We start from the raw sequence: 17,665 nt of genomic DNA, 5'->3' as shown, positions 1-17,665 counted from the left end.
ACATACTTCCGTTGATCCAGTCATGCATGTAAGAATTAATCGACTGGACGGTTCCACCGATATTCACGTTGCCTTACACTGTGAGTGAGGCATTTCCTTGATCACATTTGCACATCTGCATGTCACTCACAGTGCGTCCCTCACACTCTGGATTATTTCTACGGGAATAAAAAGCACACGAGAATGAGGTCTTCTTACGCAACATTTCCTAGAGGACTAGTCTCTTTGTGTTATGTGAAGCTGACGCTCGTTAAGGCGCGCGTGCAGCATACTTCTGAGGTTTCAGCGGGTACGTTATTTGGGGGTTACCAAAGCCGAGTGCCAAAGTCTGCAAAGTTTCTAAAGCGGTGCTCACCCCTCCCTCCCTGGCTGGCCGCCGCAGCAGCAGGTGCCCATCAGGGCTGGGGGCGTGGTTAGCGGAGGAGGCGGGCAGCTTCAATCCATACATGGCTCCCCCGACAGGACCCAAAAATAGTTCACCAGCTTGCAGTAAAGTCGGAGGCCGGACAGGGGCCCTGGAACCGCCGTATAACGGTAAGAAACAAGCGCCTGCAGGGGTCTCGGCTTCTTTTCGTGGAGTCCTCGGCATGTTTCCGGTGGGGGCGAGGGTATCAGGCAGCATCCATACGTCCAGTGCAGCGTTTTGTGGCTCCCTGGCAGGGCATTCAGCCGTGGAGGGTGACCTGGGTAGGGCTCTACGCATGCACTTTGAGAATTGAGCAGTAATAAGCGACCTTGCTGCCATATCACTACCCGGGGTGGGGAGGGACGGGGCTCGGGCCCTACAATATACAGCTGGGTAAGGAGTACTTTATTTCGTGTTCTAGAATTTAAGAGTTCAGGGCGCTTCATGTAATGGTGTTCTGGGAGCTATTCTGCGCTGTGGTCTCTTCTCTGATCCAAGAGACAGGGTGGGAAAGTGAGAGGTTAGGTAGGCGTGGATGGATGGATAGATGGATAGATGGATAGATAGAGAGAGAGAGCGAGAGAGAGAGAGAGAGCGAGAGAGAGAGAGAGAGAGAGAGAGAGGTCGGACCAACAGATAGTTATCATCCCACCTCGAGCTGAAGGCGGTGCAGTACACACGGATGCAGAGATCCTGAAATGTAGCCAGATTCGTCGAAACAGTTGCTGTGTTGTGTCCTCATTTCCGAGGCCTCGATGGGGAGATTGTACGGTGCACCAGGGCACAGGCCTGCATCCCAGTTATGGCTACTCTTGTGTACATAAATAACCACGGGGACAGGGGGGCCCATTTTCCTTGCTTGCTCTAGGGCCTGTTGCATGTTGCCGCGCCACTGCGCACGAGATACACGTGTAGATGCGCGTGTTTTCGGCCCCTGCAGTGCATCACGGGCCTTCATACAGCAGATGATGCTGTTATAAGGGTGGGCGCGCCATGAATGATCGTCGCTCCACGCAGGTGATAGTGGCCTTTCTTAAGACACGGCTGTGATGAAACGGACCAATATCCTCGTTGTGTGGACCCTGCGGTGCGCCAGGAGCGCGGGATGCCAGCCTCAGTGGGTGGTCCCTCGGAGCTATCCGGGGTCACGGCCTCCCACGGAGAATGTATAAACTGTGCACTCAGCTGCCCTGGGGGCCGGCGGAGGTCACTGTCGCATTCCTGGAGGAGCCGCTCTCCCGTTCCAGGGCAGGCCCCCGGGGGTCCGTGCACTGCCCCCCAGGCACGGCGCGTGCCCGCTGCCCGGTGCGTTTCATGCTCCTCACCTGTGGCACAGACGAGGAAGTGCACTAACCCACAGGCCACCGTACAAATGCAGCTTACACAAACTGCAAGTGTTTTTGTTTCTGTTTATTCTGTGACCGTTTGTAGTCGTGACGTAAACTGGCCTAACAATGTTTTCAGCTCTGGTCAACTGTTGAAAAAAAACTACCAAAAAACTACCAAAAAAAAACAACAACAAGTTATCCAGAACTAGGGCAGATGACTGATATTTACCCCAAAAATATAACAGGAGGTCCTTTCATTTTTCAGTTATTTAATTATTAATATTATTATCAGATATTTACAATTTTATAAAGCGCTGAAGCCGTCCAGAGAGACACCAGGGCGCTTCAAACTGACGCCTGGACAAGCAAGCATTAGTAATCGGGTTCAGATTAATATACATCTTGAGAGCCAGAGGCGCAGACAAACAAGCCTTATTCACTGGGCCCTCAGAGGGAGGCACTGGTAACCTCCAGAGAGAATGGGCAGTGTAGGGTTTTGGGGAGCTGTGAACATCAGGCAGCTGGGAGGTGGGGTGAAGATACACAGGGATTGTGTCCCAAGGCAACATCGCAGACTCCTTTAGATGCTGCAGCCCCAGACACAGAAATGGAAGTACACCGGGGCATGAAAACTAAGGCCCGCGGTTGAGTCGGTTCACTTCTCCGTGGTGGAGCCGTCCCCCTGGCCGGTGGGCTCAGCTGGCAATCTTCCGAGGGCACCGCCGGGCTCCCTGTATTCCCGGCCGCTGCGAGAGTCCTTGGGGTCTGGTACTCCTGTGGGAGTGAAGTCCTCAAGCCCCAGGACTCCGTCTTCACTCTTCCCTCAGTCTGCACCACGAGAGCCCTCATCTCTGCCAGCCTCCAGCATCCGTTCCGCTGCGTCTCTCTCATTATGCAGCAGGTGCAGAGGTTCCACGCGCAGCGTGTCAGGGATCTACTTACCCCAACCGTGCCTGTCTAATACGACCCACGTGAGGAGGAGGGAACTCCCTTTCCACGCTTGTGTAAGGCCCCTGCATTCTGATTGGCCACAGGTGATTTCTGTTCCAGAATCCTTGCTTGGTCACTTGTGTTCTTGTGATTGGCAGCTCCGAGACATCACTATCACGCAGCCTTGTTCTGTATCCTCCGCTGCTCTCACGCGCAGTGGGAAAGTCCCAGGGCCCGGGGGTATCTTACACCACAGACGTGAGGCTGTGTTCTGTCCTGTCTTCTACGTCAGGACAGTGTGTGCTGCTTTCACTGCAGACACGAGACTCTATTCTACCCTGTCTTCTAAGCCAATAGCAATGGTGCAGCATACACCACAGATGTGGGACTGTGTTCTATCCAGTCTTCCGCATCTGGATCCAAGGTGCGGCTTACACCATAGATGTGAAGCTGTGTTCTATCCAGTCTTCCACATCTGGATCCAAGGTGCAGCTTACACCACAGATGTGGGACTGTGTTCTATCCAGTCTTCCGCATCTGGATCCAAGGTGCGGCTTACACCACAGATGGGAAGCTGTGTTCTATCCAGTCTTCCACATCTGGATCCAAGGTGCAGCTTACACCACAGATGTGGGACTGTGTTCTATCCAGTCTTCCGCATCTGGATCCAAGGTGCGGCTTACACCACAGATGTGAATCTGTGTTCTATCCAGTCTTCCACATCTGGATCCAAGGTGCAGCTTACACCACAGATGTGGAACTGTGTTCTATCCAGTCTTCCACATCTGGATCCAAGGTCTAGCTTACACCACAGAGGTGCAGTTCATTCACTGCATGGTTCACCTGTAAAGACTGAATCCGCGTCACACTGCCTAATATTAAGGCCACGGTGTCTTTGCAAAGTCTTCTTAAAAGACTTTTGTTTCATCTTGCAGTGTAATGATAGCGTGAGGACATACACGTTATTTGGAAAGAAATACATTGTTGCATAGCACAGACTGTAATGTGGTAAAAGCGGACGAGAGGGCACTTTTGAGAGCTGTGGGCTGCTTTTCTCTTTAAACTGTAACCTATATTGCCTGGGAAGATCGATGAAAACTGTAGCATTGACCCTATAACATTTTCTGGACCTAACAATATCTTTCTTATAAATATACACAAATCATATTTTTTCTAAAGTAACTTTGAGGAACTTCCGTAACGTGTGCTAATTTAGACACTTCCATAAGGTTTTTGATGTGCTAGATCTAGGGAGTAGAGATCGCTTTATGATTGCAGTAGGCTCTATGCACGTCTGCAAGCCACATCTGTTTTCGGATATTCGCTGTGACCCATGAGTGTAAAGTATCACTATGCAACGTCTGATAGACGAGATCACCTGCCTCTTACACGTTATTGACCCAAGGGCAGTAAGCCTGCCTCTGCAAGGTGTGTGCTAACATGCTAAATCAATCAATCAATCAATCAAAGCATTTATATAGCGCGCTTCTCACCCGGAGGGTCTCAAGACATATGCATTAATCTATGGTCCATTGAGATGCGGATGGAAGGGTGTCGGGTACATGGTTGCCTAATTCCCTGACTCTCCATCCCACACACACTGATAGGTTGCTGGGTATTGGATTGGCACTGTATTGTGACGCAGTGTTCTTTAAAGAGGTGTGTCCTCAACTCTTTCCTAAACTGGAGCAGTGTTGGGGCGGTCCTTATGGATACGAGGATATTGTTCAAGATCTAGGGTGCATAGATGGAAAAAGACGGTCGTCTTTTGTTTTTACACATCATGGAGCTCCATCAGCAAAGGCAGATGTGATTTCTTCCATCCCTGGATGAGACATGCTGTGGCCTTTAGGATGCCCTTAAGGAGGCCCATCTGGGAAGCCATGTAGCAGGGCATTACCACCATCCATATGCAAGAGGGCTTGAACAGCAGTTCTGAAGTCTCTTTCTGGAAGAAACACTTTTACTTTCTTTTTTAAAGAGAGCAGATACCAGACCATCTTTGTTTGTTGGAGATGTGTTACTTGCGGGTGAGGTTGATGCACAAGGTGACTTCTGGTCCCTTGGCATTCAGTGAAAGGAGGCGGTTTGGACCATCAATGTTCATGTCAATGAGCCTGGTTTCTACTAGGTTCTGCTTGTTGTTCTTGCAAATAATGGACATTCTGACTTGGTTGTGTTGAGCTTCAGGGAGATGCTGACCGTCAGGTTTGGAAGAGGTACAGGCAGTGTTTGAGGCATTGGATGTGTGAAGAAGAGCAGAGCAAAAAGACATTGCCATTAAATGCCGTTCAAGACTCCCGGGTGTGGATGAGGGTTGGATGGTTGACTGTGCTGATGCAGGCGAGAAGGGCAGCTATATCAGAAGGTAGGGGTCATCTTTAGCTGTGTCAGGAGGCCATTGTCTATCATAAGGCTGCCCTCTCTGTGCTGCAGCGCGCTCTGAAGCCAGATTGGTAGTCTTGCTAGAGATGGTTAGCATTGATGTGATCTTATGAATTGAGCGTAGACTGCTTTTCCAATGCTCTTGCTGACGAAGGTTAACTGAGTAATAAGTCGGTAGTTGACAAAGTCCTCAGGGTCTAATGTAAGTTTCTTTAGGTGCAGACAACACTGTTCTAATGCAGAACTACAGCCTCTGAGAGTTCATATCTCTTGTCTTTTATGAACATATCCCCATTTATAACTCTGTTTTATGAAAATGTCTCACTACCTGTTGTAAAAACCCCTCCTACTATGTGCATTTCTCTTAAAGCACTCTTTATCTAGTATGTAGAAAGCATGGGGTCATAACACCGCCAGACGAGAACTAAATAAAATGTTAAGCTGGACAGTCCTGTGCTTCACCGCAGGTGGAGACCCAAAGCCGGGTCCGGGGCAGTACGAATGCCACCCACATCTCTGGCACGCCTGCAGTGGGCCACAACTGCAGCACGTTGAGCATGGTGTGCAGTTGTGTTCAAACACACTCAAAATCCTTCTTCTATTTTGTTTACTAAAAGTACACTTCTTTTGCGCATTAAATACTCCTTTTCAAATACTGTCGCACCGACAGCTCTGGGGCTTTCAAAGTGGAAGTAATTGTAAGATCGCAGGTTTTTATTTAGGAACCTGAGAGCAGCTATTTTACTCTTGCAGCGCCAGGCACGCACTCAAATGGCCAATATGCTAACACGTAAATGCCTGGCACACTTACAATAATGCTAGTGACTTTGGAAAATGTGTTTGCTTTTTATTTGCTGTCTGCTTTTTGGAATTGTCTCCAATTTTCTGAAATAATGATTGTTTGAGAGATGTTATGAAAGTGCCATACTTTAGATTCAACAAGGTTTGCACTTAGGAGAAAATATGTTTTATCTAGCATTCAAATGTGTTATCTTAAAGTGGTGCAATTGTCATGCAATTGAGGCTTGTTCCAAGGGGAATAATGAAAATATAAAATAAAAGTAAATACAAATACGAACGGTGGTAAACACAAGAATTAGACCAAATGTAGGTAATATGCGTCATCGGATGTCATTTTCTCTAATGTTTACGATGGAGATTCAAAACATGATAAAATGGTTAAACTTACATAAGTGTCAGGTCTGTTTTAATGTAATCATTTTACATGTCAATGATATTTATCCATAAAAAAATATATTTTGTACATATAGTCGTGGAGAAGTGTGGCTCACTGGTTAGAGGAGGCAGACCCTGATGCAGAGGTCAGACCCGGGACCAGGGTTCAATTCCCGACGCGGCAGGATCTTGAGCTCAAAATGTCCACGGACTCGATAATTCTCGCTTCGGTGCCTACTCGAATCATGGGTTCACACTCTGCAACTCTGGGCAATAGCTTGCTTAATCTCCACTATGGCCCAACGCGATGGGATGCCTGGTCTTCACCTTGGGGATGCCCAGTAGGGGTTATCTCGCAGGGAAAGCCAGGACGGGTTCCCAAAGCAAGCGCTAAGAGACCTGTTGGTGATTTGGCGCTATATAAATCGAAATTAACATAACATATGCACACATGTCATTTTTTACTGAGTAAAAGTCGAGAACTTTTGTTAAATGAATCAGTTTCCTTTATGGTAAACCAGTAGAGCAGATATGTCCTCAGAGTATTCTTTCATTTATTGATCAAAAGTACTACTATTACGGTGCGCGTACTCACTAACCAATGTTCAGCCATTTCTGCGAATGTTACCACATAAGCATTTTCGAACGTTTGTTTGTTCTTCCTGTGAGGCAGTCACAAGTCTACACTTGGGCCAGAGCCACTGGAATGATGCGATTCTGCAGCATTTTCGACATACTTATGGATCTGCCGCATTTACCACATAATCCATTATCTGATGCATAATTTGCTGATTTTATGAAAAAATATTGTATCTAGCTCAAACGGAGCAAAAGTTATTAAAATGTGATGACACGTTGCAGTGCAGTGGTAGGCCCTGCCCAAAGGTCGCCAGGTCACTTGTTTGTTGCTTATTGCCCTGTTGGGTGTTAAACTGGTATTAGTGTGGTAAATCCTTTGCTCTGACAGTATTAATATGTGTAAAAATGTCAAAACAATCGATTAATTCTAATATAAAATACTCCGTATTATGCCTCATAATTTGTACTTTCTTGCTGCATAATTTAATCAACCCTGATGCTTAATCTGGTCCTCCCCGCGGAATAATTCCAGATGCTCTAATTTAGATTTATCAGTGCTGTTGGATTTACATGGATAATCTTTCAGGTTTCAAGTCTCACTAGAATACCATAGAAGGTTAGGTTGTGTGGTTTATGTCCCCGAAGGAGTATCACAGGAAGAAATGCTTACATTTAGCAATACCTCATGCTTTGGGGCTTAACTGCCCATTTGAGGGAGAATATGGTGATGAGAAGAATAGCTTTCATAAGTCCTTTGCAGCATGCAGCAGACATCACGTCTTCATGGTTCATTTATTTCAAATGTATTTTGTTATAATGTGATTCGACCCCAAAAACTAAAATATCAGTATCTTCAATCAAACATTTTAGCCCGTGGATGCATTTAAAAACAATGCTATACATGCTTTGCTTTTATGCCCAGTGGTGATAGAATGTGGAATAGTCTAAGTGCTGTACTATAAAACTACCTGCAATTATAAACATTTCCTATGTTAAAAACATTAAATGAATCTCCCCTTGAGGATTTTGGGGTTGTAACCCTTACTAAGTAACCGTACACGCTCACTTGACAAACAATACCAAGAAAATCCCCATCAATTATTTTAAGCATTGGTTTTCTCAAAACATTTGTTATGTCCTGACAGTTATGGATTGCCAACCAATGTGTGACCGATGGCACAGAAGACAAGAACTTGCTATTGCATCTCTCTCAATTTAAAATCTGCACAACACATTCCATAGCCTCGTCTCTGCTACCAACATTATTACTACTTAACTAAGGCCATAAACAACGTTATTCACCTAATCAGTGGTCCCTTCAGGTGCATATTTTTAAAGATCATTGAAAGGGGTTCAAACATGATCGGTGCTGACCTCAAACTTTGGAAACAATGTCTCTATGTTCCCTTTCTCATCTACTACAATTTTAGAAAAAACTAAAAGCACGTTTATTTGGTCAAAACTTTTTGTTGACTCTCGGCTCATTGAGTTTAGGGGAGGGTGGGGAATTCTGCTCCGCCTGTGGAGTTCGTGGAGCTTTGCCCACTCCAGCTCCGTGACGTAGAGCAGAGTGTTTTCTCTCGCGAGGCTCGCCAACGTTAAGTTGGTGAGCAAGAAAATTCACGCGCTAGATCTACCCACGTGAGATTTCTCAACGCAGGCGCGGGGTCGTGACTGCTCATTTTGAGGAAGCTGCCTCTCGAGTAGAATATCTACTTGAGCGGCAGAAAGAAGCTGGGCCTAGTGCCGTCTCTACTGAGTTTACAGCCCCGGACAATCTCCTGGTGCGAAAAATCAGCTCGAGGAATGTGACGTACTGCACTTTGCCGCGTGTGGAATTCCGCGAGGCGTGCCAGAGTATTTTTGGGCACTTTGCGGAGTTCCGCATAGCAGAACTCTGCGAACTCCACTCAGCCCTAATTTGAGTTCAATGTCTAGTGCCAAGAAGCCCTACAATTTGTACGCTGCACTATAAAAAGAAATAAATTAATATTGTGAATCTGGAAACATGGGAAATTATAATATTTTGGAAGCAATTTCTGTTCAGCTGTGTGGCGCTTAATCAATTGGAATGCAGCCTGCTTAGAACGCTAATTAGAAAATTTAATGTTGACATTTCTACTGTAATTATGAGATATTATGAATATGAAATTTGGAGTTCTAAAGTATTTGGCTCACACGAACATTTGGTTGTCTCTAGTATCGCCAATAAGCAAGTAAGACGGGGAGACTGCTGACTGGTATAAACATCTGAACCAATTTTCCAGGTGTTCCTAGCATCAACACGACACAGACCCACCAGGGCTTCATTCAGTCAGGTCCGACCCTCCCAGGAATGAGGGTGCAAATATAGCGCTGATAAACTGCTGTTTTAAAACTGAATGATTGATGATGTAGGCACTCAGTTCAATGAGCGCCACATTGAGGAAAATCAGCCAAAAGATCTGATAATTAGTTCGGATCACCTCAATGCCTAAACTGACAATATTGTAAGTGCTGGTGTTTATGTAGACATTTTCTAATTTACCTTTTTAGTAGAAAAGCTGACTACGCAGCCCAGATGAGAGTATGCAGAGAGATAGGAGTAGTATTGTGAAGATCCATCTATACCTAACACGTAATTTAAATGGGTGTGGGAGACATGCTCAACCTATAAAGGGCATTTGATATACTCTGACGTAAACACTTGCTTCCCTTGAGCTTTTTAATCTTTCTCATAATTTCTATATAGAATTATAAATAGAAATCGATTTGGACCCACATATATTCACTGTTAAGTCTGTGCATAATGTATTTCTCCAGGTGGGGGCGTGGCGAAGTAACATAACAGATGAGACATGGTCGCCCGAGCTCCGTAGTGTTTCCATGAATCCACCAACATCCTGCCTGAAACGGCGGCCACCTGACCCCACTAATCCTGTCGACTCCTACGGGAGCTGCCAGGGACGCGCCCACGGTGTACAAATTTGTGCTCCGGCTCTGCCCGGAGCCATCATTGTCTTACAAGAGAATGCTGCGTGCCCCGAATAGGGCTGCTTAGTGCTACTGGGCCAAGGACCCCGGGACGATTACAAATGAACCCAGAGCCTGAACAGCTGATGACCTGGGGGGCAGAGAGACTGGCCGTGCCCCCGCCCCCGACAGTGAGCGGAGCTGCAGGAGGAGACCAGAGATTGTGCTTCTTGCGCAGACAGTGACGTGGCTGTGAGCGCACCAGGGAAGACATGGCTTGGCAGTTGGGGCTGGACTGTTCCCATGAGGCACAGGGTCAAGACTGATTTGCATATGGCCATTTCTGAACTTGGGTGGCTTGGTGAGCAAAATAGCTATGGATTAAACCCAGATCTGTGACTGGGGGTGAATGTTTTGCCATTGTGCAACATTCCGTCTATCATCTTGTGTGTTTTGCTGTTCACCCTATGTGGGAAGGGTATGCCCAGACATGGGTCACGGCTATTAGCCACAAACTGGCCCTTGGATGCTTGACTCAGGTCCAGAGAAGACATGGCTTGGCAGTTCGGGCGGGACTCAAATATAAGGGACTGCTTAAAATGTAAACCTGACAAATAATTTTAAATAAAGTATATTTTTACAAACAAAAAGGCAGTTCGGGCTGGACTGCTCCCATGATCAAGACTGATTTGCATTTGGCCATGTCTGAACTGGGGTGGCTTGCTGAGCAAAATAACAATGGATTAAACCCAGATCTGTGACTGGGGGTGAATGCTTTGCCATTGTGCAACCAGGATGATTACAAAGGAACCCAGAGCCTGAACAGCTGATGACCTGGGGGGCGGAGAGACTGGCTGTGCCCCTGCCCCCGACAGTGAGCGGAGCCGGAGGAGAAGACCAGAGATTGTGCTTGTTGCGCGGAAGACCAGAGATTGTGCTTGTTGCGCAGACAGTGACGTGGCTGTGAGCGCAGCAGGGCTGCCGGTGACTGAGTGGCCCGCAAGTGTTCCTACTGAGGGTGGGGATGCCACGGTGGAGAGCCAAGGGGAGGACACTGCTAATCAAGAGATTTCAGCAGGTGCCTCTAGTAAGGCTGGAGGGACTGAGGCCCGTGAGGTTTCAGCCCATCAGGGACCCCGGTGGAAGTTGACCCGCCCTGCGGCCAGGGTGCCAACTGAAGTTCAGCGGGTTCCTGCTGCGCTGGGTAGATCCTGGCATGCGCTTCAGTGGTGGGACCCGATGTACCAGGAGAAGCACTCCTGAGAGGTTAAGGGCTCATACGGATGGGGGACAGAAGAGAGGAGATATACACCTCCCTTCCTGTACTGATATTAGTGCCCCCTGGGTGATGGAGTGGGTGAGTCTGACTTGGGTAGCTCAGCTGTGCGGCCAACCTGCAGGAGCCAACAGTAGTCTACAGTGGACCACTGAAGACCCTGGGGAGCTGAGCCACTCCCCTCACACCGGAACGAGGTTCTTCCCCTGGTGGGGTGCTTGAGTTTCCCAGCTTATCTTACATCGGGCCTCCCACTTGCTCAATGACTCCAACTGACAGTAACTGGACCGCTATTTCCCACTGCCATGCAGAGAGGAGCCATGGAAAAAGATAAGGGACAGAGTGGCACAACAGTCAAAATAGACCAATTTGCTGCCATCCTAGCAAAAACCATGCCCCTGGAAGCATCAGAGCCTCCCACATGTGCGCAAATATTAGCAGCCATTGACAAATCCAGTCAAACAATAGAGGTGAAAATGGATGGCATCTCCTTAGAGGTAAATCTCCTTCACACCAACCTATGGAAGCTTAGTGACATAGTCACTAAAGAGGAAGGGACAGTCCATGAGATGTAGCAGGAGTTCCAAACTATGATTTGCACACTATCGGCACTGGCACACCAACTTGATGCATGAGTGGAGGATGCTGAGGGCCGTACATGGAGGCATAATGTATGCTTTTTTGGCTCACCTGAAAGAGTAGATGGCTACCCGAAACTCTTCTTTGCAAAACAGATCAGAGATGTCCTCAGTCTCAAAGATCTCTCCTCCTGTTTCATCAGTGAGAGCGCATACGGCATTCGTGTCGCCCGAGACTCCGGGCTTGCCGCTGAGGGCCATCATTGTGAACACACTCAACTAGAGACACAGGGACATCATCCTAAGAAGAGCTAGGGAATTCTCTGAAATTAGACAAGAGGGAGTCCTCATCCAAGTTTTACTCAATTATACCCAGCGGGTCCACCGTCAGATGCTTTACTTTGAACCTGTCAATCAAGAGCTCAGAGAAATGAGCCCGCCATATATGCTTCTGTTCCATTTGTGTGGCCATATGCAGCAAAAGTGCACTTTTTCACATCACTGACCCACGTCTAGGTCTGGTTGGAAAGCGGAAATAGAACTTTGACCCAAACAGCAACAGCCCCTTGAGTGAGGGGACCCAGTCATTGCCCCTGTAGATCCGGATCATGCCGCAGACAATGGCAACTAAGCAGACGGAGATGGGGAATGCCAGATGTGGGTGGGGATGAGGTCCTGAGAATGCAGGAGTGCTTCTTAGGATACAGTGTAGCGATCGGGTTCCTAGGCATGCCCTGTTGAAAATCAACATTTTAAGGTGGATGTGTGGGTGGATTGATATAAAATTAATACAACATAACACCATCAGGAACACTCTCTGGAACCCTGTGGTAACCCTCCCCCCCATTCATGGACACAAACCAAAAGCATGTCAGTCATTGGGCAGGTGGCAAATATGGTGATTCTGCTGTGATGCCTCTACACCCTGTAGAATTCTATCTGCCCCTGCCCTTATCCACGTTCAAAATATTAAATACTCTCGAGATTAGACTAGCCTACGCAGGAAGACAAAGCAAGTTCTCCTGGGCCTTACTCAAACAGGATATGGCGTAAGGGGGTTTGAGTCTACCACTCTAAAACCTACTTTTGCGCATCCCATAGCATCCCGGTGGAATATCCTTACATTGTTAAGCATACCAGAGCTATCTCAGAGAGATCATAACACGAGTGCGCCGGGGAATGCCAAAAGGCCAAGGATATGTTCGGGTGGGCCTGTCACTGTTACCAAAACACAAAACTAGAAAGGATGGCTAGGGAGATCTAGACAACTTTTCCATTTTCTCTTCGCTCCACACGGACACTAGAAGCCATCCTACAGTTCAGCATTTCAAGACACACCATAACACACATGTATAGAGCACTAAAAAGTTAAATGTCCTGTGAAGAGTCAAAGGGAAAATCTGGTCAGGCAGTTGATATGGGAGACCAACTTACGGAAGAAACCTGGGACAAGGCGTGCACACAGGTGAGGGCGGTCTTGGACAATGCTCGATTTAAATTGATACAATTTAATTTTTTACACTGAACATACCTTATGCTGGTGGTCCTAAGGAAAATCTCCCCCAGAAGAAGTGCTACCTGTCCCGAGTGCCAGAAAGAGAGAGCGCAATTTCTTAATTGGCCTGGGAATGCCCCCCTGTGAGACGTACTGGGATTTCCTCTGTTCCACTTTGGAATCTGTGACTGGGATTCTGCTAAAACCTGGTCCACTACAGGACATAGCAGGAGTGAATCCCAAGCAAAAAGGTTAAAAGATACACCACAAATTTCTGAACCTAGCGCTAGTGCTAGCACGTAAAAGAATTTTGATGTGTTGAATGAGTAATTGGAGCCCTCAATTTTACTTGTAGGACAAGGACTTGATTGAATGAACAATTGAAGAAGAGAAGCCCATTAAACTGACTAGACATGATGGGAAGGTACAGAAGGTCCTGAAAATGTGGGTAGGCCATCTGGACAGGTTCGCTTGCAGGAAGGAAGGAGAATCCGGTCCCACTAGAGAGTCCCTTAGACAGTGAGCAAGCCACATTCCCATGTGACACCCCTTGCCAGGGTTTCGAGGGTCCAGGGCATGTTGTGGAGGGTGAATTGCAATCTTGACAGTTAGAGTTGAGTGGAGGGTTAACCCTTTAAATGTAAATTGATACTTGTGTAGCGCACTACTCACCTGCAAGGGTCTCAAGGCGCTTGTACGAATACCGCTGTGGAACCCATCCTGGCTTTTCATGTGAGGCGTCCACTCCTGGGCACCACCAAGGTGGAGGCCAGGCATCCTTAGCGTTGTGGGGGCCATTGGAGATTTAGCAAGATATTGCCCTGAGTTTCAGAGTGGGACTCCATGATTGGAATAGGCACCAAGGCAAGAATTATCAGGTCCGTGGAATTTTTTAGCCCAAGACCTGCCGAGGCAGGGAATTGAACCTTGGTCCCGGGCTAGACCTCTGCATCAGGGTCTGCCACTCTAACCATTGAGCCACACTTCTCCAGTCCATCTCAAGTGTACGTAAAGGGAAGGGGTATGTAACACGTCTCCACAGAGGGACTTTGTACATTGAGAAACTGGTGAATGGTGTCAATCAGATGTACCACGTCTGAATTTTTCTAATGGTGGTAATTTAATTGAAATGTCATATGATCACTGTTGTGTCACTGGTATGCAATAAAACTAATATAGATTTTTTTTAAAGTCTGTATATAATGTGAGTGGTCAAAGACAAGACAATTTGAGGAATAGATGGCTTGAGAAAGTGGTCAAAGATTAGACAATATGAGGAAAATGGAATGCAATTAAATGCAAGATGATTTGTTGAGCATCTTCGGGGTTGTGGAAGTTGGGTATGTACAACGGCCGGGACATATCTCTGGTTAAATGACCTGGGAACAGTCCAACATCAACGTACTGTATGTAGCCATCTAATTAGGAATCTAGGGTCACACACATAATTGTGTTGACTACAGCCTGAGCTCATGGGATGCAAGTCATATGGACAAATGTTAGGCACTCACTACAGGTTGGGGTTCACCTTTTCCCTGTTTAGGATAGTAAGTCGACCACAAGAGAAGATTAGGTTATTATAAGATGGTCCTGAAAACATGACCGAAAATGTTTCTTTGGGCTATAAGAAACATGTAGACCTATTTGATGACAAAGAAATCCACTGACCAATGACTATCTAAGCATTACTGATTGAGAATTAAGGAAAATTATCTTCCTTGGATGCTTTGAACTGTTTAGAACCTTACACTCCTAGACCATATGAATGAATAAAAAACTATTAGGGATCTATAGTTAATTTTAATCACCCTTCTGCAATCTTTCTAAACAGTTCTGTTGTTGTCTTTCAACTTTTGGGGCATCTCCACTATACCTTTGACAACTATATTGATGATAAAAAGATCTCCGGCAAAGAGCTCCTTCGTGGGGCCAATTGGGCATTGCAGTGCCGGCCCAACGATGAGCATGGCCCGATGGTGGGTGAGGGCTTTTTGTTCCACTAAGCAAACTCTTCTATTTACCTTTATGATCCAGATAATAACTACTTGATCTAGGATCGAATATGGAATGGTTTACTTTATATCTATTTTTTTCAATGCACTTCTCATTTTGAAATTACATTAAAATTTGCAATAGAAGGAAATGGAAAGCAGTGCGCCAATGCTAAAAAATAGTGTTTTTGTCTGAATCAGCAGTGAGGTCTAATAGATGCACTCAATACGAACAAATGTGGTACGATCAAGAAGTCTATGAGATGTGGTTATCTATTGAATAATAGCCTGAATAATAATTCAAAACATATTTCTAAATCAACAAGCTAAAATATATTTTTTTTAATCTAATGAAGATGCTGAAGAAGACCTCTGCATCCTTGTTTTAATAAAAAAAAACGCTAGATATTATTGAAGTAGAAAGGGAAAAGGAAAAGGAAAATTGGTATATGTGAGAAAAGGATGTATGACGTTACAACGCATGCTTTTACCACGCATGCCGTTACAACGCAGTTTTTACAGCGCATACCATTACAACGCATAGCGCTTTGGAGAGCTGGATAGTGAATAGTTTAATTTACTATTCCAACTCCAGTCCCCGTGGATAGTAAGGAAGGTGTTGGATAGTAAATTAAATCTATTCCCCATCCTAGAGCGCCCCGCAGCGCAATGCGTTGTAATGGTTTGCGTTGTAATGGTTGTGTCGTAATGGTAGTGCGTTGTAAAAGTTTTGTTGTAAAGGCTGTTTACCGTGAGAAAAACGTCAACACTTGGGAGTTAAATCACTTGGCTCAACAAATTACTGGAGGAAGAAGTAGCAAGTATCTAGCCTCAGCTTTCACTGCTGCTTGGAATCAGTATAGCAACAACATATCCATCCGAATAAGTGTAAAAAAGCGTAGCATACTCTGGAAGCTTGTTGGGTGAAATTGGTGGAGCAGTAGCACACAGGTACTCTGCCTTTATTGACGAATCCAAGACACACTAAAATGTGTGACCTGACCCACATGTAGAAAAAAATATAATCCAGAAGGGTGCCTGAAAATCACTGATTGCATTTATTAGTGAGCTTTTTTCAGAAAATTTGGGTACAATCATAATTGGAAGGGAAAAGGTGGGTGGTAAAGTAGGGTGTGATATTGACGTGTAGCATTGTACATCAGGTAAAAGTGGATACTTCAGACAACGATGATTTTTCCACCAACATAAGGTAGTATCCCTGTTAAAAGTCTAGCTTACACCAATGCCATAATTAATATAATGAGCTCATAATCACAAGTGCCCAAACACCCCGTCCTCACGGAAAATTGGAGTTTCATTGCTGTACTTCGCTCAGAGTCCCAGATCTGTTCCAGCAAGATCGAGCCCATCTCTATAAAAAAGCTGCTTGGTAGAATCACAGGCTGGTTGGTAAACTGGTAAAAAGAAGTTTTGCTAAAACAGGTGTTTCCCAGAGAGCTATCCCCCATCACCTAGAACTGAAGATATTTCCTAAAACACCTCCTTCACCTGATGAAGCAGCTTGTACATAAAAGGAAATACCATTGCAATCCCTCTGATACATTTTGAGCCGTCAGAACCTAAATGCAATGTCTTCTTATATCCGAACTGTATTGGGAGGCGGTCTCCTCATTGGGTCTGTGTGGGTTCAAGCGGAGACAACTTGTCCCAGTTGACTTTCCATTGTAGCTCATTTGTGGTAGGGGGTAGGCCAACGGAAACACCCCTCAGGGGCAGTAATACCTGGTCAGTGTCATACACTAGAGTGCCATGTTCCTGCTGTGTCTATGCCCGTATCTCTGATATCTCTCCACACTGCACAGCCCAGTGCTTAATTTGAGCCTGTGGTTTCCGGTGCTTGGCACCCCACTTAATTGTCAGCACTGCCACAAGGTGGTGCTGTCTAGGTAATTTAGAGATGACCACAACCACATTTAATTATTGAGGCTATATTCACTAAAATGACTATAACCTGCCGCCCAATCCATTCTTATAGCTTTGGAGGCCTGAAATAGTCCGAACTCTCAGACTTGTAGCATTGTGATGGTTAGTAGTTGTGTTGCTACTATCAGTGGCAGCATAGTAGGGCAATGTGTGGTGTAAACTGCCACGGCCTCCTGACGAGAGCCCTCGCCCTTATTTATTTTTTGTTTACAAATTAAACACTGGCACAGACCAGTGGTGCCATGTGAGCGGAGGGGGTGAATCTACAGATAGAAGGCTGTTCAGCAGCCTCGTTCCCTCTCTGATGCTTAAGACAATCGAAGTCCTTTTCCACATCAATGAAGATTAGTGCCCGGGTAGAATGATGTCTGGATTTTCATCGAACGCCTGAAAACAGAAGGCTCTGGGTAATGAGCACCCGCTGTGTACAGCGCTGTGAGGCCTGTCTGCGCGCGCGCTGCTCACAAGCTGTCTCGTGCCTCTGCGTCCTCCCGGCTCTATTAAATAGCCGCGTTGATGTACTCAGGCTGGCTCCTTTGTTCCGGTGGGAGGGACGGGCGGGGGCGCAGGTACTTCAAGAGAGCCACGGGAGGAAGGGTCAGGCGTTTTCATCACTGTAGGTTGA

At 46.2% G+C, this 17,665-nt stretch overlaps 1 protein-coding gene across 2 annotated transcripts in view; it reads left to right on the top strand.

The window, feature by feature from the left end:
* Window positions 1–408: 408 nt before the first annotated feature.
* SGCD (sarcoglycan delta) overlaps window positions 409–17,665 on the top strand; it is a 1,117,370-nt gene continuing 1,100,113 nt past the window's right edge. For both annotated transcript variants that reach the window (XM_086931235.1, XM_086931238.1), the window contains exon 1: window positions 409–534. The gene's annotated coding sequence lies outside the window, so the exon portion shown is untranslated. The remainder of the gene's footprint in view (window positions 535–17,665) is intronic.

Source organism: Lissotriton vulgaris, chromosome 7, assembly GCF_964263255.1.
Source record: "Lissotriton vulgaris chromosome 7, aLisVul1.2, whole genome shotgun sequence".
Lineage (NCBI taxonomy): Eukaryota > Metazoa > Chordata > Amphibia > Caudata > Salamandridae > Lissotriton > Lissotriton vulgaris.
The sequence above is the reverse complement of the archived record's forward strand: the minus strand, read 5'-3'. Positions and strand labels throughout refer to the sequence as shown.